Below are 26,516 nucleotides of genomic sequence, written 5' to 3'. Positions count from 1 at the left end.
GCGTTAGTGCGCCGTGCCCTCGCCCCCAGCCCTCTGCCCCCCCACTCCATCACTGCCCCCCCACTCCCTCCCTGCTTCGGGTTCTGGAGGAGCCGGCCTCGTCATCCCTGATAGAGGCAGCTTGCCAGGCTGGAGTCTTTTGCCATAGAAGCACACCCCCCGCCCCCCCTTCCCCACGACCTCCCCTCCCCACACACCGGAGTCTGCCTTTCTCCTGATGGCTTGGCCGGCCTGGGCTCTCCGCCAGCCTCTGCCCGGCTCTTTAGACTCCGGAGATACTGTGTCTAACCGCGGGTGCTCCGCCACCCCCACCCCTTCCACGCGCACTCACAGGCACACTGTCCTTGGCCTTTGCTTGTGCTGTTCCCTCTCTAGGAACGCCATTCCTTCAACTGGTCGGCTCCTTCTCTACCAAGGTCAGGGAGAACCCCTTGCCCCGCCTGAGGTTCCTTGGATGGCAGAGTGGGACACACTCCTGTCCTGTCTGATGGCTTCAGCCTGCCAGACCAGATTAGGAGATCTTGGAAGGGCAGGGGCAGCCTCAGCCCCTCACATGGGGCTCCGGGGCTCCCTGCACCTGAGGGGGGCTCTCCCCACGAACTCTGTCTGACCTGCTGGTGTAGGGTGAGTCTGTGGGGGAGCTGGCTTCTCCTCCAGGACCTTGGGCAGGTGGGTGGCACTTCCATGAGCCCAGATGGACAAGGAGGAGGGGCAGGTTTGGGGATGGCATGGGTGGTCAGGACCCTTCTCAGATGCTTGTCCAGCAGGGCAACTTCCCGGATTGCTGCTGCTGAGAAAAGTCTTCCAGAAGGTGGGTGATTGCCAAGTGTTTGTTGTTGAGTTCTTGCACGTGGGTTGTAATACTGAGCATCTCTGCAGAGCATGGGGGTAATTCTCATTTTCAGACTTTTCACGGTGAGAGGCCCCTCAGTGGGTCAGAGTGTGGGCCCAACAAACGCGATCATTGCCATTGTCCTCCTTGACAAACCGTCCTGGCTCCCGCTGCCCCTGTGACCTCACATGTTCCTCACGTCCTCGCTTCCTTGGCCCGCCTCTCTCTCTCCCTGCCACGCTGTCTCAGCTAAGTGTGCCACCTCTGCGTTCCCCGGACAGGTCTTGACCCTTCGGCTTCTCCCCCTGTGCTGTGGTTTTGTTACTGTTGTTTTTGGGGGAGATGTTCCCCTCCCTTGTCTGCCTGGAGAACTCCTATTCATATGTTAAGGGCCAAGTCTCTGGGTCCTTCTTTGGGATGTTTCCTGACTTTGGCAAACAGATTGGGGGTTCTCTTATCTGTGCTCTTTTGGAACATATATCCGTGTGTGGTTTAATATTTGTGTAGCTTTTCCTTAAGCAGACCTTGCCCACCGGAGACGGGGGACACAGTGAGGTCTGAGGGGCAGCCCTGCTTTGAGGGGAGCTCCGCCTTCCAGGGGGGCAGTCACACTGTCATGGATACTGCCAGCGCCGTAAGAGGGACGGAGCTTGATGGTCTGTCCTCGGCCTGACCAGAAGGTTTCCCGGTGAGGAGGCAGGAGGGAGGCCCCACCCTCTTAGGGTACAGGGTGGATTGGGGCCAGGAGGGGAGCAGGAGAAGGAACAATTCTCTGAGGAAGGCATAAGCCAGCAGCCAGTGCCGCCCTTCCTCTCCGTGGGCTCTGGAGCCAGACTGCCCGGGTGCCACGGCGGCCCCGCCCCTCACTCAGCTGCAGACCAGCAGGTGCCTCCCCCGCCCCCTGCCCAGGGTTTGAAGCTAAAACGGGGTGCCTCCCTCAGAAAGATTGGGGATGACTGCACTGTGTTCCAGTTCTCCTCGTTTGATCTCCTGAGGGTGCTTGAGCCCCCACAGGGCTTCTGAAGTGGGGTTCACCTTTGTCCTGTTCCTTATGGTCGTGTGATCCCGGGCAACAGGATTAACCTTTCTGGGTCTTCCATTTCCTGTCCAAATGGGGGCGGCGGTCCGTCTGGCTGGGTTGATGTGGGGATCAGAGTGCGGTCTCCGGGCACAGGAACCACTGAAGCGGCCGTGACGATGAGGGAGTGTATGGTTAAAAAATGAATCTTTGGTTTTGTCCCAAAGCGGCCACCCCAGTCAGAGGCCCTCCGCGTCCTTCCCTAGCTAACAACACCAGGCCACCGAGCTACATAAATAGTCAATGCGTGGGAAAGACAGGCGGAGGGGGTGCGTGCGTGTTGGCTGCTGGGAGTGGTGCACACCTGTGTGAGAAGGTGCTGAGGGCTGCGGGCAGGAGTCCTGAGCTCACCGCGAGTGTAGAGAAGGCCACCCCCCTGGCCACCCTCCGTCATCCGAGCTTCTTTCCTGCTCGGTGGTTAAGCCGTGAAGGCACAGGGCGGGGTCATGGGGGCTGCACTGAGGACCCGCTCAGACCCTACTGGCTGTGCCACCTTGGGCAAGTCACTTCACCGCTGTCTTCCCAGCTCCTTTCTCTGCGATGCTCACGTGAGGAATGTAGCTATGGTTGCTTCAGCTCCCACTCCTGCTGTGAGTTCTCTCCCCCCCCCCCCCCCCCCCCGGAGCTGCACAGAACCTCCCTAGGGTAAGGATTATGTGAGCACCTGACAGGCAGGGGCTGAGTCCGGAGGTGGGGGCGGAGGCGGAACTCACGGGGCGGAGGGGAGGGCTCCCGTGCTCCAGGACTCCGGGATTGCTTCCTGGAACACGCTGATCCCTGTAATGGAAAGTCGACCTTCCCAGAAGGCCCGTGTGAGGGATCAGTGAGAGGAGGCTTCTCAGTGCCTTTAGTCGAAACAGGTTACCTTGAAGCCAGTAGCAGCCATTAGGGTTGCGGGGATCTGAGGCTCAGGAAGGGACCCCAGGGCGGGCCAGCAGTGGGACCTTGCTGGTCATTGTCATTCTAGCCCTGAACACGGTCAGAAAATGTTTCTCTTGCTCTTGCCTTTCTAAGGCCGGGTGGACAGCCCAGGGATCATGGGCCAGCGGGGAGGGGCAGGAACAAAGAGGGGGGCCTGAGGGCCTCGGGCTCTGGGGCAGGGGTGAGGAGCCCTTCCTGTAGGAGGGGGGGGAGGGGGAAGAGCTTGCGGAGAGCGGCCAGGGCTGGTTCAGAAAGACTTGAAAGCAGCGGAGTGGGGGCAGGGCCTGGGGCTCAGAGTGAGGGAGCTCCCCGCCCCCCCCGCCTCCACTGGGGGGGGGGGACCGAGGCTCTGCTCTTGCCTTTGGTATTAGTATTTATTTTTGGAACTGCCACAGGAAATATTTTACTTCTCATTCATCTGTAGAAATGAAATTAATGCCATTTTTCTTAATTGTAACAGTTAACATTTGTTAAGCACCTACCAAGTGCCAGGGTAAACGCCCTGGGCGGGGGGGGGGGGGCGGCAAGCTGGGGCCCATCAGCCCACCGCCTGCTTCTGTAAATAAAGCTTTATTGGTACCCAGCCACGCCCACTTGTGCACCTGCTGTCTGTGGCTGCTTTCCTGCTGTGCTGACAGGGTTATCCAGCTGGGGCAGTTACCCGTAAAGCCAGAGACAGTTACTGCCTGGCCCTTTGCGGCTGGAGTGTGCCACCCCCCTGGTCTGTGCTGTCCCTGATTTGAGTTCATTCAGTTCTGGACACAAGCCCAGAGGGAGGTACCTCGCGCATCTCATTTTACGGATGGGTACAGCCTGTAGCCTGCCCAGGGTCACAGAGCTGGTACGTGGGGGAGCAGGGATCTGCTCCCGAGCAGCCCACATTATTACTTTTTTGGGGGGGAGGGAATTTGTATTTTTTATTAGCTTCTAATTTGAATTTTACCACGTTTGGAGAATATGGTCTGTATGCTATCGCTTCTTAAATATTTACTGACAATTAAAATCTTTTTTTAAGTTTCTTTCTTTTGAGAGAGCCAGAGACAGCACGTCAGCAGAGGAGGGGCAGAGAGAGAGGCAAAGAGAGAGAATTCCAAGTTGGCTTCAGGCTGTCGTCACAGAGCCCGATGTGGGGCTCGAACTCGCAGAACTGTGAGATCATGACCTGAGCCAAAATCAAGAGTTGGACGGTTAACCAACTGAGCCACCTAGGCATCCCTCTCTCTTTTTTTTTTTTTTTTAATTTTTAATGCTTATTCATCTTAGAGAGACACACACACAGAGTGCAGTGGGGGAGGGGCAGAGAGAGAGGGAGACACAGAATCGGAAGCAGGCTCCGGGCTCTGAGCTGTCAGCACAGAGCCCGACGCGGGGCTCGAACCCACAGACTGTGAGATCATGACCTGAGCGGAAGTCAGATGGTTAACCAACTGAGTCACCCAGGTGCCCCCTCCTTTTTTTTTTTTTTTTTTTTTAATTTAAATTCAAGTTAGTTAACATGCAGTGTAGTATTGGTTTCGGGAGCAACCTGGGACCTGATCATTTTTAAAGGATCTTTGTGTTAAATATATATGTAATATTTTTAGTAACGGTTAACACATTAACGGTTAGCATATTTCATAACCGGTCAGTGGCGTGGAGTATGTTCACACCGTTGTGCCACCATCACCGCCCAAGTCCAGAACTTTCCCGTCCTCCCAGAGTGGCAGTCCACGTTCTTAATCATGACTCCATGCTGCCTTGTGGGAGTTTTGGAGGAAAAAAGGCAAACGTCAGCGGCGTCCTGACTTCGCACAGGAGGCTTTGGACGGCGGGTTTGCGTTTGAGCGCTGGCTCTGCCATTTACCAGCTGATGGGGGATGAGGCACGCGAACTCCTCTGTACCCCCTACAACTCGGTGTCCTCGTTTGTAAAGCGGGGATGCCCCCAGTCCCTGTCCCTGGAGATGGCGTGAGGAAATAAAGAGTCGAGGTGAAGGCCCAGCCTCGTGGGGTGGACAGTGGCAATGATGGGGCGCTAGGTCTGTCCTCTCTGTGGCCCGTGGTGCCCCCTTTATCCTTTCCAGGTCCTGGAAGCATCCTCGGGTCCCAGCACATGCCTTGAAGCCCCTCCTCCTGGACCTCAGAGGACCCAGATGCCGTGTGGATGAGGCCTCCTGCTGTCCCTTCTACCCCGTGGCCCAGACTTGGCTGGAGGGCCACCTTAGAGAATGAAAGAGGGTTCTGTGTGCGACCGTCCTGACTGCCCATGTGGCAGTAATGCCCTTGTGTGTGCCAGGTCAGGGGCCCCAGTGGCTCTGCCTCGGCTGCATTTTGATTTGGGAGTCCTGGACTGGCCCCTGGTCCCTTCGTCAGAGCTGGGGAGGGGGTGTGGAGTGGGACATATCACCGAGGGGGTTTCCTGCTTCTTTTGAAGGACAGGCAACCTGTGAGGATCACAAGGTAGTGGGGGCTAGGAGGGGTCTGGCATATTAGCTCGCTGAGACACGGGGACGCAACCTGGCTTTCCTTTGTCACGTCTCCCCCTTTTGAAAAAGTGGGGAGGCCTTCACACAGCATAGGATTAGCCATTTTAAAGTGTCCCTCCAGTGGCATGTGATGCGTTCGCGAAGTTGTATAACCACCACCTGTATCTGGTTCCAAGACATTTTCGTGGCCTGTGGTGAAAGGCTTGTGCCCGCTAAGCGATTCCTCCCCGCCGCCCCCTCCCTCAGCCCCTGGCAACCACCGGTCTGCCTTGCGTCTCTAAGGATTTGCCCATCCTGGACATTTCGAGTGAATGGGACCCTATGTGAATGTCCTCAAGGTTCATACAGGTCGTAATGGGGGTTGTCTGTGCTTCAGCACTTTTTATGGGTGAGTAGTATTTCATCGTGCGGACAGACCATATTTTATTCTCCATTCGTTTGTGGATGGATGTGTGGGTGGTTTCCGCTTGGTGCCTGGTGCGCCCAGCGTTTGAAGCAAGGCTTCGAGTGTTAAGATGCTCTTCTGGGGGCCTTTGCTGCCCAGGTTGTGTTGTCACCTCTTACTGCCAGTGTCGTCACCGACCCGCTCGGCGGATGCTCCTGGACAGACACTCCACACTAGCGTGTGCTGGGAGCGGCCAGCCTGGACTTGTTCTTGACCCGAGAATGGCTTACTGGCTTCCCATTTTCCAAGCCGGGGTGTGGGAGTGCCCTGCGGTGGGAGGGGTGGCATGGGGGCCGCCCGAGTCACCCCAGAGAGGCTGCTGACGCGGCGCTGGGAGCCCGGGCACCTTTCTGTTGGTTCCTGGAACATGCTGGCCTCTTCCTGCCCAGAGGTTTTTGTGTGCTGCTTGCCGTCTGGCATGCTCTTCCCTGCCCTCGCCAGAATGGTTTTCTGAGCCTCCACATCTTGGGTTAAATTTTCCCCTCCACGGAGACGTCTTCCCTGTCCATCCCGGGTAGATGCCCGCCTCCCCTCTGCTATTTCCCCTCCCCTGCACTCTGTTTTCTTCTGAAGTCATCACCATCTGAAGTGTTTTTTTCCTCATTTATGATCATCCCCTCATTTATGATCATCCCCCCCCGCCCCCCCTCAATGAGCTGGGGGGGCGGGGAAGCACCATAGGACAAGAACCTTGCCTGACATGTTTATGCTCATCTTTCAACACAGGGTATTGGCGCACAGTAGGTGCTCAGTAAATAATTGCCTGTTGCTTAGAGTCCGACGTAACTTAACTTCCTGATTCCAGGCATCAGGCTCTGTGTCCTAGAACACGTTTCTTCTGAGCATCACTTCCTTTCTTAGTCAACACGGAGACCATCCGGTGTCCCTACCTCTTGGGGTTGGTGTGAAGGTCAGAAATAACCTGTGCAGCCTTCCCAGAGCTGTGCTGGGCTGTAGTAGGTCCTTGGCAACCCGTGCTGCTGTTGGCGGAAGTTGGAGACGTGGTCACAGTGATTGCGCAGGAGTCTCCCTATGCTGGGTGACCTGTACGCGTGCTCACCCAGAGGTGGGCAGGGGACTCCTGGAGCCAGGCTCCCCGCCACTCGCCACTCGGAGCTGTTGAGCCCTGAAGCGTGGCTCCTCTGGACCGACCTGCTGGCGAGTGAAAACAGGTTTCTAAGACGTTGTATCGGCGGAGGGTGTAAATGATCTCAGTAAAAAACTTTAACAGTCATCATACATTGAAATGATACTATTCTGGATCTGTTGGGCCCAATGAAATGTATTATCAAAATTAGTCCCATTTGTTTGTTTGTTTGCTTTAAAGTGGCAACTAGAAAATTAAAAACTGCAGGTGGGGCTTGCATGGTATTTCTTTGGGGGCAATGCTGCTGTAGACCCTAATCTCCTTGAGGGCAGGGGCCAGGCTCAGGGTACCCCGCCTCTGCCTTCTCCGAAGTACATGTCCCTAGGCAAGTTAATTAAATTTTGTTGTGCTTCAGTTTCCTCCTTGTAAACAAGCAGTCGGGTCTGATGACAAGCAGTGGCAGTGCACATTTAAAGCTTCCTGTGTCTCCTGGGAAGGAGCGAGAGCCCCAGTAAGAGGAGGTGTGGCAAGGCCCTGCCCACACCAGCCTTCACTCTGGGGAAGCAGAGACCCATGCAATCGAAATAGAACACGGACCCGGTCCCTGAGAGCGATTGTCCCCCAAAGAATCCAAGGAAGAAGGCACAGTGGACTTCATACTGCCACGAGAGCCGGGTCTCTGGGTGGGAGGATCTCCATCCAGGGATGGCTCTCCGCCCAGCCTGGTCCATGGCAGTTTCTTCCTAACTGGCAGCCGAGATGACTACTCTGGGACGGCTCAAGAGCATTGGGCCACTCTGCTAAGATGAACCTCCACTTGATGGCTCTGGCCTTTTTAATCCCAATGCATGTAATCACCACATCGGGATTTTGCTGCTGTTCTCTGAAGATTTTGCAACCTCACCTTTATTTTCCATGGCTCCTGAATGCAAGACTCTCATCCCAGCAGCTTACTCACGGCCAGCTCTGATTGGACAAGCACCTGATCTGCCAGCTCTGATTGGACGAGAGCAGCTGATTGGCCAGCTCGGATTGGATGAGAGTAGCTGATCGGCCAGCTCTGATTGGACAAGGGCAGCTGATCGGCCAGCTCTGATTGGATGAGAGCAGCTGATTGGCCAGCTCTGATTGGACAAGGGCAGCTGATCGGCCAGCTCTGATTGGATGAGAGAAGCCGATCAGCCAGTTGTGATTGGTTGAGGGCAGCTACTTCTCAGGGTGTGGCACGGCCGCCCTCCTGCTGTATATATTGCTTCTGCTCCATACCCCATCTCCATGGATTTTCTGCCAGACCTGGGAGGGAGAATGGATTTTGTCCCCAGTCCAGCCAGGAACCACTAGGGAGACGAGTCACATCACCCCTGGAAGCTCTGGTGTCCTACGGGTGGGTCACCCCCACTGTACCCATCAGGAGGTGTGTGTGCTCCACATGGACAGATGCCCAGAAGAGCTTTGTTTCAGTTCTGCAGAGGTCTCCTAACGTTGTCCTCCTAGTTGTCCACAGGCACCGCCGGCCTGCAGGTGCCTGGCATTGTACTGCCTTCTGGGCTGGGGGTGTTGAGAGTGGAGACCCAGGGTAGGTGATGGAAGGCGCCAGAGTCTTCCTTTCCAGCCCCCACTGGGCCGGCACCACCTCAGTGCTGCGGAATGAGTGAATTACCTGGGGTTGCACAGGTAGAAATGGGAGTGGTGGGCCTGTTCTGGCTACTCCTACAGTCGCTGATTATATATGAAAAGTGTGCAGAGGCCTTATCTAGGCGTTCGAAGCTCGCGTGGACTGCCCCCAACTCAACTGCCGGTATTTACCCCAGCGGACTGCACCTGCCCCCTAAGCACTGCTCTCTCTTCCAGATCCTTGTTTGCCAGCTCCCTCTGCCTGGAATGGTTCCCCATGGCCCGCCTGTGACCTCCGCTTGCTTCATGGCCTGGTGGGCCCACCTGGATGTTTCTTCCTCCATTCTCCCCGGGCCCCCAGGAGAGACCTGTTTGCTTACTCTCCAAGTTCAGATTGAGTGAATGTAGTCACCGCGGTTGGATTAAGACAGGAACGGCCTGGAAGCAGAAAGAATGCACCAAAGGGGCTTTTGCTCATCCCAATTTTGCCAGCATGGTGTGGCGCGCTCCTGCCTCCCTCTCCTCCCACGCTTTCAGTAGGGCGTGTGGCCAGCTACACCATCTGCCCACGGTTCCTGACTGAAGCAGGCTTTTGCACAGGCTGTTCCCTCTGATCGATTTGCCCATTAGCTTTTCCTGCCCTCATCCACCCGGGGAACATCTTCCACTTGTGCTTGGGATCCATCATCAACCTTATTTCCTCCAGAAAACCTTCCCTGATGTACGTACCCTCTCCCCTTCCCCAGGCCAGGTCAGTCGTGTCCCTAGGGCTCCTGCTGCCCTAAGCATCCTTCTGTTACTGCCCTGGACATAGTATTGCAGCTGTCAGTGACTTATCTGACTCTTCCATTAGACAGAAGTCTCCAGAAAGTTCTGGGAGGCTTGACATGCCATCTGATTCACAGTGGGATTCCCAGAACCTGGGTGGGGCACACAGTAGGCAGTCAATAGGTTTTTGGCCCTTAGTCTCACAGATCCCAGTAATGCCAGTGTTGGGAGGGGCCTCAGCAGGGAGGTGGTAGGCTCTCCTCTCTCTTGCTTGTGTTGGGTCCACTCGGCCCTTAACTAGCCTCACTCCGCTCTCTGCAGCAGTCACCCCTAGTGACTACCCTGCGAACCTTAGATCCTGCAGAACTCGGGACTGAGATACCCCAGTGGTTCTGTTAGCCCAGAGATGACACTGGGGAGCCTCTCTCGCTCCTCCGGAAAGTCTCCTTCCCTTGCACGCAGGGCTTTTGCTGTCTTACAGTGCAGCCTGCTTTTGGTTTAGGATAACAAATATGTTAGAAAGCTGTTCTCCAGAGTCCAAAGCATCCTCTCATGTTTACTGAAAGCTGTATTTCTTGTTAAGTTGTCCCGGTCTCACCCTTTATCCCAAAGCCGCGCCTCAGGATGCACTCAAGGAGGCATGGCTTCTTTTAGGAAGTTGGCAGAACTGCTTCCTGGGTCAGGGCGGCTGGGTGAGGGAGCTCATTAAGTCGGGCAGTAATTGGGTTTCTGCAACAAGCCCGGGGTGCTTCATGGCTTGGGGCTAGGTGTTCTTTTTGTCAACCAGATACTTGATTTTGAACCAGGACCTGGATGCCTACAAATTGTGCCAAATCTGTTTAAGCCTTCTGGCAAATGGGCTCTTTACTGACATTTGTCTCTCCCTGGAATGTGATAGTCACCCAGGATGAGCCCCATTTATGACAGCCTGGGCATTTTAGATCCCCTGAGACTTCTACAAGGGTAACTGAAAACAAATGCAAGACACTTCAGACCAAAGACACAAACAAGTTTTATGGCTGGGTAGGATATTGGAACTGGGGGGGGGGGTGCTCCAGCAAGAAGATGGGAGGAGGGGTGCCAAGTGCCCCAAACCTCAGGTGTTGACAACATAGATTGGGGATTTGGGATCTCACAGTTCACAAGCTCCTGGGTTACAGCCTCCCTTCATGTTTTTTTGGTGAACAGAGAGCTTAGTAGGTAAACTAAGAGGTCAAATGACCAGGAGGTTGGGGTGTAAGTTACTTAGGGCAGGATGTGGGCTGATCACTTCAGATGGGGTGTTCACTGTGGCAGGTACAGAGGGACTTCTGCTCACTAGACCCTCGTTAGCATCTGCAAGAGCAATGCCATGGCATTTGAAAATACCCATGTTGTGGACTTGTGAATTCAACCATCCCTTCCCACTTTGGTTTGAAGCACTGAGCCATTACCACACTTGTAGTTGCTATGTGTCAGGAAGATGACTCCCAAAATATTGCGAATGGCCCCATCCCTTCTCCTTGTGGGCAGGTCAATTTGTAGCTTCAACTCCTCTGATTCAGGAAGTTGATAGTAGACATTTCTTTAGATGGTGTCCCGTGACTATTGGACAAATAATCTATGTGCTCCTGTCTGCTGGAACCAGAGAGAAGAAATCATGATTTTTTTGAAAATGAGCCATTTAAGAAACTGAAAATTGTCAGAGAGGTCATTTTGTTATCTGAATTAAAAATAATGAGCCCTTTGAAGTTCGTGCTCTACCTTTTATGCCAAACCCAGTGTCTGACTCACTTAATACAAGAGAATGCGGTAAAGGAGGAGCAGAGGAACCAAAAAGACATGAGATCTACAGAAAACAATAAGTAAAATGGCAGACATGAACTCAACTATACAAATAGTAATATTAAACGTGAATGGGTTAAACAATCCAATCAAAAGGCAAAGACTGTCAGAACATATAAAAAATGATCTAATGATACACTGTCTACAGGAGACACACATCTTTGGATTCAAAGATAAAATAGATTGAAAGTACAAGGTTGAAGAAAGATCTGTCATGTGAAGAGCAAAACCATAAGACAGCTGGAGTGGCTGTACTGATATTATATAAGATAGACTTAAAAATAGAGATACAGAGGGACATTTTGTAATGGTAAATGGGTCAATCCATCAAGAAGATATAAACAATCACAAACATATATGCACCTAACAGAGCGTCAAAATCCATGAAGCAAAACCTGACCGGAATGAAAGGAGAAATAGATAATCCCACAAGACATAGTTGGATACTTAAATACTCCACTTTCAATAATGGATAGAACAACTGGATAGGAGATCGGCAAGGAAATCAAAAACTTGAGCAACCCCGCAAACCGACTAGGCCTACCAACACCATCAGAATATGTATTCTCAAGTGTACATGGATCGTTCTCTAGGACAGACCATAGGCTCAGCCATAAAACAGCCTCAATGCATTTAAAAGGATAGAAGAAATAATGCAACCTATGCTTTCTGACCACAAGGCAATGACGTTAGGAGGCAATACCAGCAAACAGTGCCTGGCCTGTAGCTGATGCTCTGCTCCCCTCTTGTCAGCCCGACATCCCAGACCTCCTCATCTCATCCTTCATCACTCTCAACACCTTTACTTCCTGGCCAGACCAAGCCACTGACTTCTCCAACCGCTGTGTCCAGCTTCCCTGTGTTTGCTCATGCTGCCCCGCTTTCTGGAAACCCCATTCCACTGCCTTCCTCACCCCCATCCCATCTCCCAAGTTTGCATCCTGCTCTTCCTGCCTTCCATGAACATCTGCCTTAGCGAGCCACAGTGAGGAGGGTACATAAGGAACTGACCAGAGCGGTGGTTCTCTAAGTGGGGTCCTGGACCAGCAGCATCAGCATTACTGGGGGCATTTTAGAAATGCACATCCTTGGGGCACCTGGGCACCTCAGTCGGTTAAGCATCCGACTTCAGCTCAGGTCATGATATCGCGGTTCGTGAGGTCGAGCCTCGCGTCGGGCTCTGTGCTGACAGCTCAGAGCCTGGAGCCTGCTTCGGATTCTGTGTGTCTCTCTCTCTCTGCCCCTCCCCCTGCTCATGCCCTGTCTCTCTCTCTCAAAAATAAATAATCATTAAAAAAAATGCACATTCACAGGCCCCACCCTGAGCTACCGGGTCAGAAACACTGGGTTGGGGTCTGGCAGCCTGGCTTTTAACAAACACTGGGAAATTCTGACACTCCCTCCAGCCTGAGAACCAGGGCAGGAAGGGCTTGTCCCCACTTATCCTGTAGTTACACAGTCTGTCTCTTGGGTCGTCACTAAGGGGGGGGGGGTCAGTCCTCCTGTCCTGCCGAATCTACAGCTGAGCACAGGGACCCTTGTTTCCCAAGGGCAGTTCCTTAAGGGCGGTTCTTCTCTGCCCAGTAAGCACATGCTCCAACTGGCGCTCAGAGCGAAGGGTGCTTGGTTTCCAGGGGTTTCTGGTGGGAGAAGGTGGATGTCCTGAGCTTGCTCTACTGTTCCTTCTCCCTCTTTGTGATGGATGTGTGATTTCTAGGAAAGAGGGCAAGGGCAGAGTGTGAAAACCAGCCCTGAGCCGGGAGTCACAGTGCCCGGGCTTGCATTCTGCCCACCTACTGCCTGTAACGCCTTGCGGTGGTCCTTTCCTGAGGGTGCATGTGGAGTGTCAGCTGCGTCCTGGGCACTTGGGTCCTGCTGTCTCAAAGCACACTGAGCAAGCACGATAATTATAGTTAATCACAGAACAATACAGCAGCCTTACCTCCCTCTAGATCTGTTTTCCCATTTGTAAAGTGAAATGTTTTCAAAGAAAAAAAAGTTGTAGGGGCACCTGGGTGGCTCAGTGGGTTGAGCATCAGACTCTTGATTTCGGCTCAGATCGTGATCTCAGGGTAGTGAAATTGAGCCCCGTGTTGGGCCGTGTGCTGACAGCACGGAGCCTGCGTGGGATTCTCTCTCTCTAACTCCCCCTCCCCCTGGCCCTCCTCCACGTTCGCACACATGTGCACACTCTCCCTCAAAATGCATAAAAACACTTAAATTTTTACAAACAGCTGCACTGTAATGTGGTCAAATATACAAAGCAGGGCCATGACGGCTTATTACCGCATGCATTTTATGACCTTGAACTTACAACTCTTACTGGTTCTAAGGTCAGTCCGTGAGAACAGGGAGGTTGATCTGGTGAATACGATAGCTTTCAGAATGAAAAACTTGGGGTGACAGTTGTGGTCTTAACAGCTGTGGCATCCACGGCATTGCCAGGCTTTTGTTGTGGTTGGGAAAACATTCTGCGTTTCGAGAAGCCTCATATGCCACGTTGGCCATGGGTTAGGGTTTTGTCAGGAAGTTGCCTTGCGTTTGCCCGGGGGTGATAGGAGAGGCCGTGCAAAGGCCTGCACAGAGCCGAGTGTTCTCCTCGCAGCTCGGGTCCACGCAGCGGGTTAACATCTGGTGTGCAAGTCATTTGAGTTTGTGTGCTGTGTGGCTGAAAATGATCACACCTGAAAAGACAGAATCAAACACGCGTGGCTCCAGACCCCTGATCCCTGACCCCCGAGTGTCTTCGAGGGGCACCAGGGCTCCGTGGCACGGGGTGTGCGATCCAGGCCCCCGCCGTCACCTCCCAACCCCCTGACGTGCTGATGGTCCTGCTCCGTTTTAGACACTGGCCACTGTCGCTTCACAGGTGCCTGTGCCTGTGTGTTGTCATCTGGCCGTGCGACTCTTGTTTGGTTCTTTGTTGGGTCTTAGGCTCGGAGTGTCCCACGTGGCCCAGGCTGGGACCTGGGAAGGCGGAGCCCAGCAGAGCAGGAAGAAGAGTGCGTTGGGGCCAGCCCTCGCGTCACCTCGTCCCTGGGAGCAGACCCGGGGGGTCCAGTGCCCTCCTGGGAGGCTGTAGGTCCTGCCGGCCCACTGCTTCTGCATAAAGGCCTCGAGTTATCTGGTGTTTGGGAAGGACAACAACCGCGCCAAGGAGGATGATATCTCCCTGAAGTGACACCTGGCTGTGTCACTCCTCTACTTAGCGGGCTCCCCGTGGCCCAGGATGAAGTGCACGCTTCTTGTCATCACATCCGCGACCTCTCCTGATGCTCCTGCTTTTACCGGCTGTCTTAGCTCAGGCTGTCATAACAAAAATACTATAGAATGGGGGGCCCAAAACAATGGAAATGGAATTACTCCTGGTTCTGGAAGCTGGGAAGCCCAAGGTCAGGCTGCCAGTCAGTTTTTTTTTTAATGTTTATCTATTTTTGAGACAGAGAGAGAGAGAGAGAGAGAGAGAGAGAATGAGCAGGGGAGAGGCAGAGGGAGAGGGAGACACAGGATGCGAAGCAGGCTCCAGGCTCCAAGCTGTCAGCACAGAGCCCGATGCGGGGCTCGAACCCACGAACCGCGAGATCATGACCCGAGCCGAAGTCGGACGCTCAACCGACTGAGCCCCCCAGGTGCCCCAGGCTGCCGGTCAATTTTGATGTGAGCTCTCTTCCTGCCTTCTTACTGTGTGCTCGTGAGGGGGCAGGAGAGGGACAAAGCAAGCTCGCTTGTGTCTCTTCTTATAAGGGCACTCATCCCATCTTGAGGTCCCCATCCCTTAAAGTCCCCAAAGGCCTCATCTCCAAATGCCAACACACTGGGGATTAGGGCTCCAACATACGAATTTGGTGGGACACAAGCAGTCTGTAACACTGATGCCTACCTTAGGGACCCTGTGCCTTCCCTGAGCTTGCCAGGCCCCCTTCCTTCCTCCTGACTCTCTACATCTGTGCCTTCTTCCTAGCACTGCCCTTCTGCTGCCTCTGGAGGTGGCCTCAGTCTCACGTCCTTGGGCGCCTTCCTGACCCCCGGGCCCCTGCACATCTTTCTGTGACAGCCCTGAGCACACTGTGGGGCTGTCATCTTTCATAGTCTTCCTTGCTCATTGGCTGCAGCTCAGGACCCAGGTGGGGCCCGTGTTTGCGGCTTCGGTGCCCGGCCCGGGGCCAGCAAATGTGACACCTGATGAAGTCATCCTTGACCACCTTCCTCCCCGACTCAGCTGGCAGTCACCTGGCAGGGAGTAGCCCGACAGTAAGTACACCTTAATCCAAGCCCCCCCACCCTGTAATTAGTGTCCCTCTTTGAGCCCCTGGTCTCTCTCTACCTGTTTCACCTCCCCCCCCCCCACACACCCCACCGTCCCCTTCATTTCTAGAGTCACCTTCTTGAGAGAAGCCAGGACACAGGCTCTGCGTCCCCTCCCTGCAGCTTTGGGCACACAGCAGGCACTTGGTAGGTGTCTGTCGAAGAGCGCCCCAGGCACAGCACGCCACGTTGGGTGGCTGCTATAGAAAGGATGTGGAAACCACAAACAAAATCAGCTTGAAAGTCACTGGTCGCCTCTGCTTGTTCCTGGCAGTGTGATTGCCTGTCAGCCCTGTGACTCATTTCAGCAGAGGTGGGACAGAGACGACCTGACAGCTGGGGCCTTTTCTGGGACTTCTTGAGGGCACTTTGCACCCCAGTAAAGAGGTGATTCCGAAATGGAGCAGGGGGTTTGCCAAAGGCCAGCAAGCGGCAGTTGAAAGAGCAAAGGTAGGGACTTGAGCAAATCCGTTACTCGCTTGAGGTTGAACTTCTGTCTCCACGAAATGAGGAGGATGACATGTGTCTCTCCGGGACCTTGTGAGTGCTGGGAGTATGTGTGAAAGCACCTGATGCCAGGGGGCCACAGCCTTCTCCCCCCAGGTGTGCAGAACAGCCAGGCTTAGCCCTCTGCTCCATCAGTGTGGTTCCTCTGGCCTTCCTTTGGACGAGGTGATGTCTGGGTCACCCTCGTGGCTCTAGCCTCAGGCTGGGACCCACATAGCAGAGCGGGTAAGAGCATAGACACTGGAGCCAGACCACCTGCTCATCTTCCCACCCCTATTTGTTGGCTGAGTCACCTTGGCCGAGTAACCTCACCCCTTCCCGCTGGAATGCTAAAATGGGGACACTGAGAGCACCGTGTCTTAGGGCTGCGGAGTAGTAGATAATTTGGAAAGTTTGGGAAAGTTTCTGGCATGCCGTGACGGCCGCGTGAGCGGGGACTGTAGTTATTATCACTTGGTGCATGTTTGTTGAATTGTGTTGAGTTCTGTCTGCCGGGAGAGGATGTGGGTATTGCCACGATGCTTTGCTTTTCTTAAAGCCCGGGTATCAGTTCCCATTGCTTGTCCCCACCTCAGATTTTTCTCTCCCGTTCAGCATTTGTAAGGTTCTACAGTGAAAAGTTAAAGAAAACAGAAAGGTCCACACGCGCAGAATGTTCTACAGGAAGTTTCCTCATGTTCTTGTAAATGCTGATAAAAACTCTCAAACCTGCTCTTTGATGGGAGTTTTGCGACGTGGGTTTTGAATGGGAGTAGCAATTTTATCGGGCATATGTTTGTGTTTGTGGGTGTGTCTGGTGGGAAAGTGAAGTCGGTGGCTTTCTGTTGCTACTGGAAGCTTTTCATGGACTGGAATATTTTGAAACTGTAGCTTTATGGAAGCGTTGAGGCTAATTCAGCGGTATTTAATTTGCTGTCAATATACTTTGCTCTGGGAGGGTGATGGCACAGTGAGCCTGGCTGTTCCTCCCTAAAAATGTGCTTGGGTGCCTTCTGAGACTGTGCCTGGCACGGTACTAACTCCTGGGGATAGAAAGCAAACCGACACACTTCCTTGGGCAGCTGGGAAGTGGCCTCAGAGGCAGACGGACGTGGGTTCGAGTCCTGACTCTGCCACTCACACGCTGCGAAGACGGGGCAAGTGAGTTCACCTCTTTGAGCCTCAGTTTCCTCATCTGCCAAACGGGGATGACCCTGTTACGTGTTTCACAGGTTTTGAGGCTGGGTTGAGATGGGCACGCCCAGCACGTTACCTGGTGGCGAGTGGGCTCTTAGAAAGGGCTGATCTTGTCTTAGTTGCTGCTTGGGGCTGGGGGCAGCAGTGATGTTCTGAGAGACCCAGGCCCCCTGACCTGGGGCTGCCTCCCGGGCCACTTCCTTTCCTTTGCTGTCCACCTGGCAGAACAGGCAGGGTCACTGCAGAGGAGATGCCTGTGTCTGAGGGCGAGAGAGGCCTGGTTTCCTGTGGGCTTGTGGCTTTGTCCTATTGATGGCACCTGCCGGGGTTTCTGGCATGCCTAGGAGCAGGTGGGGGGGGGGGCTTGGGGGAGGGTCCTCTGTGGGCTGGGCTTCCTGTCCGGGTGTGTTCAGTCCGCCTCTCAGCCGTTGGGTGTACCGAGTGCCCCCCAGGCAGGTCCCCTATGTGCCTCTGTGGGCCTCTCCAGCACTGTGCAGGAGGGCGGGAGATGGCAGAGCCTTCCAGCAGTCACAGGAGGTGAGCCGTGGGGCCTCAGGAGGCCACCTTGCCCTCACCCACGCACAGGGGGCCTTGTGGGCAGGCTCAGTGAGGGCCGCCTGGGAGGCTGAGGTTTGGGCAGCGGGTCCTTCCAAAAGCAGCAGCCTCACGTGGACCGCTCCCCTCCCCCCCTGCAAGATTTCATTGCTTAAAAAAAAACAAAAACAGGGGCGCCTGGGTGGCTCAGTGGGTTACGCCTCTGCCTCTTGGTTTCAGCTCAGGTCACACTCTCACCGTTTGGTGAGTTTTAGCCCCACATGGGGCTCAGCGCCGACAGCATGGAGCCTGCTTGAGATTCCTCTGTCTCTGCCGCGCCCCACTAGCGCTGTCTCTGCCTCTCTCTCAAAATGTGTAAATAACAACTTAGGAAAAAAAGAAAAAAACCCACATTCGATAAGCACCATCCTTTTTTTCTTCCCGCTCGTTTGTGCGTGTTTTAGATTTTACTGGGGTCGCGCTGTGCCAACCTGGTAACCCGGCCTTTTCTTTGACTTTATTTATTTATTTATTAAAAAAAATTTTTTTTTCAACGTTTATTTATTTTTGGGACAGAGAGAGACAGAGCATGAACGGGGGAGGGGCAGAGAGAGAGAGGGAGACACAGAATCGGAAACAGGCTCCAGGCTCCGAGCCGTCAGCCCAGAGCCCGACGCGGGGCTCAAACTCACGGACCGTGAGATCGTGACCTGAGCTGAAGTCGGACGCTCAACCGACTGCGCCACCCAGGCGCCCCGACTTTATTTTTTTTTTTAAGTTTATTGATTTTGAGAGAGAGCACAAGTGAGTGGGGGAGGGACAGAGAGAGAGAGAGAGACAGAGAGAGAGAGAGAATCCCAGGGAGGCTTCACGCTGTCAGCACACAGCCTAATGCAGGGTTCTAAACATGATCTCAAACTGTGAGATCGTGACCTGAGCCGAAGTTAAGAGTCAGATGCTCAACCGACTGAGCCACCCAGGTGCTCCTGGGCCTTCTTTTTAAACATCACAGCCCGGGCCGAAGGCTTCCCGGCTTCTCCCTGTGCTGGCCTTGGGTGCTGGGCATCCCCAGGGCTGGGGGCGGGACTGTTGGTGCAGACAGGAAGCGGAAGGGGAGGAGTCAGCTCGGCTTATCCAGGCGGTGGCCGGAAGTGAGGCAAAGCGGAAGTGGGGGCGGGGTTGGGGCTGAGGAGTGAGGGTGAGCCTCGGCACCCCGGAGGCCAGGTTATCCCTGGCGTGAGGAGGCCTGGCAGGGGTGGGGAGGAGAGGGCCGGCCGGCAGTGCCGGGGGCTCGGAGGCACGAGGGAGCTAGGTGCTTCCCAGGCGCGGCCAGGATGGTGGCCCCGACGTGGGTGGTGGCCCTGATGTTCCAGGGGAAGCAGCCATCGTTGTTCCCCGGGTCGGGCTGCGGAAGGGGTTGCTTCGCGTCGGAGCCTGCAGTGGTTGTCCGAACTCACTTCATCCATGCCACAGCCTCAGGAGGTGGGAGCGCCTCCGGCTCAGGTGGCAGGACTGGATGCACGTCCTACAGGCAGTAAGGGACGGAGCCATCAGTCAAGTCCAGGCTTTCTGGGGAGGCATCGTGGTGATCATGGAGGGCTTCCTGGAGCAGGTGGTGCTGTGGCTCATAAAGCCTCACCAAGCCCCGTGTGACACCAGGGTATAGGCGGATTGCGGGACGGGCAGTGAAGAGTCGGGGTTCCGTGGGGATTAGACACCCCCACCCTCGGCCCCCTGTCCCATCTGTACAATGAGGAGATGGGACCAGATGGCCTTTTGAAGTGTCCCTTCCGAGTCTGGAGCTCACTTCTCCACGTCAATGTTTGCTAAATATTTTTCCCTTTAGGAAGCCTGTCGTCTGACTGCCAACGCCCCCTCTCTCCCCACGCTCCCTTTGTGGTTTCAGGGTTGTCAGTGGGTGTCCCGGCGGCGGCGATCACTATTCATGACCACAAGGGCTGGAAAGACTCTTATCTCTTTCTGGCCACCCAGGCTGCAGATGCGGTTGGAAGGTTCACCCTGGAGGCGGTGCCATGAAGCAGGCCCCGGAGCCGGACAGAGCTGCGTTCAACCCCCTGCTTTTCCACGGAAACCTGGGCCCATCAGTCCACCTCCGAGAGCCTCAGTTTCCCCATTTGTAAACTGGGAGGTATTGTCTCCCAGCCCTTAATTTCCTCGGCCCCGCTTCCCATCCCGAGTGGGTCAGGGTGATGTGGAACAGTCGTGCTTCGCATTTTCTGCCGAAAGCCAGTCTGGCAGCAAGAGTGACAGGGAGCCGGGCCAGTGTTTGGAGAGGTACAAAAATAGGTCCCCATGTCCAGCACCACTGCACTCCAGCTTTAGGAATTCTTCCCTGTCCCCTGCACTTGGGCTGTAGGTCCTGTTTGGTTCTGCCTCCCAAGATGTCTTTATCCATTGCTTACCTCTGTCCTCTTCTCCCGTCACGAGATGAGGACACAGCTTCAGCACTGCCTCTGCCTCCGGGGGCGGGCAGGGGGGCTCCAGGCAGCCCTCCATGTGGACCCTGAGCAACTGATCTGAAATGCACAGGTGTCCAACGTTTTCCTCCCTGGCATAAACCTCTCCATGACTCCCTGCTGGGCTCGGGGTCACGTTCAAGCTCTTTAGGGATTTATAGTCCTACCTCCCTCCCACCAGGCGTTCGTTCACGCCAGGGCAGAACTGCCTTGTTCATCTCTCTATCTTTATGTTTTTCACATTTATTCATTTTTGAAAGGCAGAGAGAGACAGAGCACGAATGGGGGAGGGGCAGCGAGAGAGGGAGACACAGACTCCGAAGCAGGCTCCAGGCTCTGAGCGGTCAGCACAGAGCCCGACGCGGGGCTCGAACTCACAAGCCATGATATTGTGACCTGAGCTGAAGTCGGACGCTCAACTGACTGAGCCTCCCAGGCGCCCCTCATCTCTGTATCTTTAGTGCCTGGGAAAGTATCTGGTGCTTCGTAGCTTCTCAGTGGTAATAAATGGTAATGAGGCCGTTTGTTGTGTGTGGAGGAGGGAGGGCACCTCATCCACTATGAGGCACGTCGGTGGTCATTCTGTGCATGTCAGTATCACCATCTCTCGCATGGATGAGGAAACTGAGGTTCAGAGAAGATAGGGGTCTCGATGGGATTCAAAATGATCATTAAGTAAATATACGCGTACCCTTTAAGCATCTGTTACTTTAATCGGAAAGCAAAAGTCTGAGCCCTGAATCCAGAGTCTTTCTAGGTTCAGAGAGAGCCAAGGATCGACAGGCACGCGGCAGGGGCGGGCCGGGTATGGTCTCGGGCAGCGTCCGTCTGCCTGGACCTGGCTCGCGCCAGCCACTCTGGGTGAGTCCTCAGCTGAAATCAGGCCACCAGCAGCATCACCCGTGCGTAGCGATTCCCCGATGCAGTGGCAGTGAGATGCGCGTGGGACTCTTTATCCCTTATATCTGCTGATTTCTAGTCCTTACCGTTTTCCCACCCTCAACATAAAACTGTTTCAAAGTGAAGCTCTCGCGAAAAGATTCCCACCACCTTCCCAACCACTGTTAGTGTTCTTTCCGGCCTCGTCCGGAGGTGGCGTGGATGGAGAAAGATGAGTGTCAATGAAACATTCTGCTTTCTACGTAGAATGAAGGGAGCTCGCTTAGTTGTGCCCTGGTTCTCTCACTCCTGAGCTGAGTGACCTTGGGCGAGTTCCTCAACCTCTCTGAACCTCCGTGGCCTCAGCCGTCCCCTAGAGGATTCACCCACCCGCCGGGGTTGCTGTTCTCTGAGGTTGGTTTGGTGGGCGAGGAGGGCCTGAGCCGATCTACAGTAAAGGGAGAGGGGAGGCAGGGAGCAGACGAGGAGGGGCCTCATCCAGGCCCAGAAGTGAGGTTTTCACTCTGAGGGCAGTAGGGAGCCCACGGTGTGAATATATTTCGCTGTTCTCTAACTCTTCGAGAAGTAGTAATGGCCAGGATCCAGGGACCCTGAATCAGGACTCTGCATGGTTCAGGGTGACCGTGGATGAGGGGAAGGTGGGTGGGGGGGCTGCATGGGGTGGGGCAGAGGGTGAGGAGGTGGCCAGTGGGGACACACTGTAGAGGGAGGCAAGAGAAACCAGCCCTCTGCAGGGAGATGGGTGTCGTGGTCTAGTTGGGAGTCAAAGGGGTCGGAATGGAGACGGGTTTGGGCCACCAGTGGCTGGGGCTTTGCGTTTCTGGGAGCCCTTTCAAGAGAGCCTGGGGGTAGGCTGGGAGCACGCTGCACTTGCCCCTGGGGCCCTCGGGGAGGCGCTGCGGGCCTGTTGATGGGACACTGAGGCCCATGCAGCTGTGTGACTTCTCCAGAGTGACTCAGCAGGTTGAGAGCTCTGAGCCCCGGGTCCCTGTTTTTCTGCACTGTGGCCTGACTGGCCTCCTCTGCCAGCTCCCAAGGACAGAGGGGACTCCACAGTCAGGCGTGAGGGCGTGTGGCTTGTGTTTTCTCAGACCAGGAGCCAACGACCAGGGTCCGGCATCAGCTGAAGATTCGTAATCCTCTCCCTCTGTGCCCAGAACCCCTTCCGGCTGCTCTGCCCTATTGTCAGAGGGTCTTCTTTACCCGATGATGCTTATTAATCTCGATTACCGTCATGTTTTCTTTTTCTACTTGGTTAACTCGGAGAAGTTTGTCTCTGGTCCCGAGTACATCTGACAAGGACATGGCTGCGTTTTGCGGACAGCTTCTCTCAATAAGCACTCTGAGACTTGGGTCAAGAAAGTCATCATTTTGCTCCAGAGCCATTCTTGTGACAACCGGTGACGTTTGAATATGAGATGTATGAGTGATAACATTTCCTGGGCTTGTTCGCCGTGTTGTGATTTCGTAACGTCCTTGGTCTAAAGGGGTGAAAACCACAGCATTTTAGGGCGAGATGCTGTGATGCCTGCAGCTGGCTTTCAAATTGGTCTTAAAGATAAACGTATGAGAAACACGTATCTTGATCTGTAGATAGCGCAGATGTGGACAAACGTGAACCAACAGCGAGTCTCGATGAAGGTACAAGGGGTTCGTTGTACTCTTCTTGTAGTTTTGCAACTTTGAAAAAGAAAACATTTTTAAAAGGGCTGCTGGGTTGGGGGGTGTCTCGAGTATCTCGGGGTCCGCCCGTCGGCCCTCTGCTCCCCGCCCTGTCCTGGTCTCTGTCGATTTGAGACCGAGGGAGCTGCCTGCCCCACAGTTAAATTCTAGGCAGCCCGTTGGGGTCCGGCTTTGAAAGAGCGGCAGACGCTTTTGACAAAATGTACTCCTTCCTCTATAGAGAAGTCACTACATTTCTAGAATCTTTCGTTGGGGACCAACTTCCCTTCAGGTTTTCATTTCTCCCCTCAAAATTTTCTTTTAAATTTTGATCGCCTTCTAAAATGACCGAGGTCGCATTTGTTGTTGTGATGATCCAAACAGAGAAGAGGATAAAGAAATTAATAGGTCCCTGTCTTTTCCATCACCCGTGGGGTGGTTAGAGCCTCTTGAACTTTGTCCTGTGCTCTTGGGAACACATACAAACACCCACAGGCATCCAGTGGAGCTTGACGTCTTGTCATTTTTATCCTTTGTTAACCTGGCTGGCCAGCCGGCTCCCTCCTTCTCCTTGAAGATGCAGCTTGGGGGTCATCTCCTCCAGGAAGCCCCCCAGGCTCTCCGTGCTGACCTCATCCTTTGCAGTCATCCGAATCTGAGCTGCCTCCCACTGCCAGGTCTTGGGTAACCCGAGGGCAGCCGCTGTTTCCCTTTCGCTGTCTGCACTTGAGCTGGGAGCCCAGGAGACGCACAGTCAGTGTTTGTGGAGCCAGCAAACGGGCAGGGGAGGCATCCTGAGCGAGGAAGCCGCCTGAGCAGAGCCTTGCAGGTGAGGGAAGCTTTCTCATTCAAAACGTTCCCCCCAGCCCCCGGGGGAAGAGAGTGCCAGGGCCCTGCGTGTCTGGGGACAGAAGGTCACTTTAGGGAATGTGGACACTGCCTCCCTGGGGCTACCCATGCCCTGGCTGGTTCTATCCTGGCACAAATGCCCTCTGTGGGTTGGGCCGATGGGGTGGCTATGAGCTACGGAAGGGCTGGGCCGGGGCTGGGCCCTCTCTTCTTCCCAGGGCTTAGTAGGGCCTGGTTTGCTCGGGGGGGGGGGGTGGCTCTTGGGGGCGACAGGAAGAAGCAGAGGCCAGGGCTGGAGCAGCCCAGGCTTTAGATGTGGGCCTGGCCTGGGTCTCTCTCTCTCTCTCTCTCTCTCTCTCTCTCTCTCTCTCCACGATCCTGCCTCCTTCCTCATTAGGGGTGCTGTTTTCCACAGCTGGGCTTTGTTAATGTCTGCAACGCATCTGATCGATGCCAGGGACCGGGTCACTGCCAGCTTGAGGAGGCTGAGAGTGGAGTGAGGGTGGAGAGCCCAGTGGCAGTGTAGACCAAAGCATCCCTCTCTCTGAGAAGCTCTCCCGAGCTCGCCCCCCACTTCAGGCCGGAGGGACCGGCCGGCCTGACGGTGGGCTTGTAGACCTTAGGGCATCGGGCCACCGTCTCCAAGGACTTCCATTGCAGGAAGCGAGTGGGGCCGGGAATCCCCCCGTGGTGCCGTGCGGGTCGTGTTCCGGGAGAGGAGTCAGTGTCGTTTGGGGAAATCGTGGAGGAGTGAGGAATTCTCCTCTTCTGTTAGTGGTTGACTGCTAATGGAAATGTCCTTACCGCTTGCCTATGACCTGTCTACATAGCTTTGCAAAGATATCCCCCTCACCGGTTTCGAATTCAGCGCTCTCCCCGCCGAACGGAGGCATGAGCGGAGCGGGAAGTGACTCGGAACGTCGGGGCTCGCCGCCTTCCCCGGGTTGTGTGCCAAGCCCTGTGGGGGGAGGTGGAGTTTGGAGGTGAGAATGCACAGTCCTGCCCTCAGGGAGCAGCTGGCCTAGGTGATTTTGGAGGTTGAAACACGGGTATCCAGGACCTGCAAAGGTTCCGTCATCCCACCCCTGTCTCTAGTTTGCACGTATGCCCTGGGCATTAGGTTCCGAACAAATGCTGAAGCAAATTGAGATGGCTTATGTGACGGCAGGCCCTCCGTCCTCCCTCTCTCGCGGTTTCTTGCCTGCCCTTCCACCTAAACTGGCATTCTTTGCTACTGGGACCACACTGTGAACATCTGGCGATAACGGCGGTGGCGGTGATGGTGGCAGTGAATGTGTGGGTGGCAGGGGCGGTGGCGGGAGCGGTGACTGCACAAAAACTGGAAATTCCAGGCACATAGTGGGCATTCTTAGAATCGCTCGAGCCCTCACAGCAACCAATGACTCGTAACTGTCACGGCCCATTTTCCAGGTGAGACCCCCGAGTCAAAGGGCCACCCCGTCAGCGCCCGGTAGAGGAAGATTCGAAGCCTGATAGACTCGTTTTTTTTTTTTTTTTTTAATATGAAACCAGGAATACCCAAGTGTGGAAATGCACATTCGGGGGCCCCCGGCCCATTGGATCAGCACTGCCGGGCAGGGGTCCGCTCAGGGAAATTCAGGGCACTGGTAGGGTGTTGTCGCTCTTTAATGGGCCCCAGTCCCCTGGGGACCCCGTTTAAACATGCAGGCTCTGGTTCAGCGAGTTTGGGTGGGGCCCGAGACGTATCTTCACAGGAGCCCGCTGATGCAGACCGGGCCGGCGCTTCGGGCGGCCAGGCTCTCGGCGACAGGTCCTCACGCCCCGGATGGCTTAGCGTCACACGGCGGGCCGGCTGACACAGACTGCGGGCACCCACCCCAGAGTGTGGGATTTAGTAGGCCTGGGGCGGACCTGAAATCTGGCAGCCCCAGTGAGCTCGGTGGTGAGGCGGGGACTCCTGGCACGGAGACCACACAGGGCCCTAAACCAGAGATTTCTGCTTTGACGGCACATCGGAATCAACTTCAAAACCGCGGAGACCCGGACCCCACACTGAAGTCCTGAGTCGGGGGGACTGAGTGGAGCCCAGGCATTCTGGATCATTCTCGTGTACACCCCCGGTCGAGGCTCCCCCCGCGCCGGAGTTTTTCTTTTTACGCTGGCTGCCTAGGTGCCCGGAGAGGTGACAGTATGAGTCAGGCCCACCGCCACAAAGATCTGATCGGTGGCCAGGTGGCACCAGGCGATGGCACGAGGAGGAGGTTCTCCGGGTGTTGCCGGGGGGCGGCGGGGTTGAGAGCAGCTTCTTGGACCGAGTGCTGGCCCCTCTTGGGTCCCCTGGGCTGCCAGACCCGGGCCCTGGGGAGCGGCCTCTGGTTCCGAGCCTCCCCTTCCTGCCCGGGGTGGGGGAGGCGCCTTGCAGTCGGACGTCTACACGGACTCTGCTTCTGCTGCTCCCCTGCTGGGCCGTGTGGCCTTCGGCGACTCGGTTCCTCTCTCTGGAGCTCTTTCTTCTCTGTAAAACGGGAGAAATAAATGATCTGCGCCAAGGAGTTCCTTGAGAAATAACATTGCTCAGTGCCCGACACCCAGGAGTCAATCAAGATCAGTTCTTGTGTATGTCCGGGTAGGGTAGGTTGTCACGTGCGGCAGCTGGCGGACGTTGGTGGCAGGAGAATCCCCAGGGGTCTGCAGGGGCTGGTCTCCGTGAGCCTCCTCAGCTCTCCAGGTGTTCTGATGCACAGCAGTTAGAGCACCGCTGATGTTGCTGTGATGACCTGATGGCTGGGGAAAGTGATCGTTGGTGGTTATTGTTAGCCAGTAGCCAGGAAGGACGGCCAGATGTCATAGGTTTATGAATTAGCGTTTTTATTTTCTTTGGGGGAGTACCCACGAGTGGAATTTCTGGATCGCATGGTACTTCTATTTTTAATTAAAAAAAATTTTTTTTTAACATTTATTTTTGACAGACAGAGAGAGCATGAGTGAGGGAGGGGCAGAGAGAGAGGGAGACACAGAGTCCGGAGCAGGCTCCAGGCTCCCAGCTGTCAGCACAGAGCCCGACACGGGGCTCGAACCCACGAACAGTGAG

At 55.0% G+C, this 26,516-nt stretch overlaps 1 protein-coding gene across 14 annotated transcripts in view; it reads left to right on the top strand.

The window, feature by feature from the left end:
* The window catches only part of JAKMIP1 (janus kinase and microtubule interacting protein 1), a 137,190-nt gene that overhangs the window by 921 nt on the left and 109,753 nt on the right, over nucleotides 1–26,516 (top strand). For 3 of the 14 annotated variants that reach the window (XM_045056622.1, XR_006597255.1, XR_006597254.1), the window contains exon 1: nucleotides 18,811–19,704. The exons of 2 other annotated variants lie outside the window; for them this stretch is intronic. The gene's annotated coding sequence lies outside the window, so the exon portion shown is untranslated. Of the gene's footprint in view, nucleotides 1–195; nucleotides 812–18,798; nucleotides 19,705–26,516 lie in introns of those variants that run through there. 9 more of the 14 variants (XM_045056612.1, XM_045056611.1, XM_045056616.1 and 6 more) reach the window with 9 other exon arrangements.

Source organism: Felis catus, chromosome B1 (genome assembly GCF_018350175.1).
Source record: "Felis catus isolate Fca126 chromosome B1, F.catus_Fca126_mat1.0, whole genome shotgun sequence".
Lineage (NCBI taxonomy): Eukaryota > Metazoa > Chordata > Mammalia > Carnivora > Felidae > Felis > Felis catus.
This window is presented reverse-complemented; position numbering and strand designations above follow the sequence as displayed.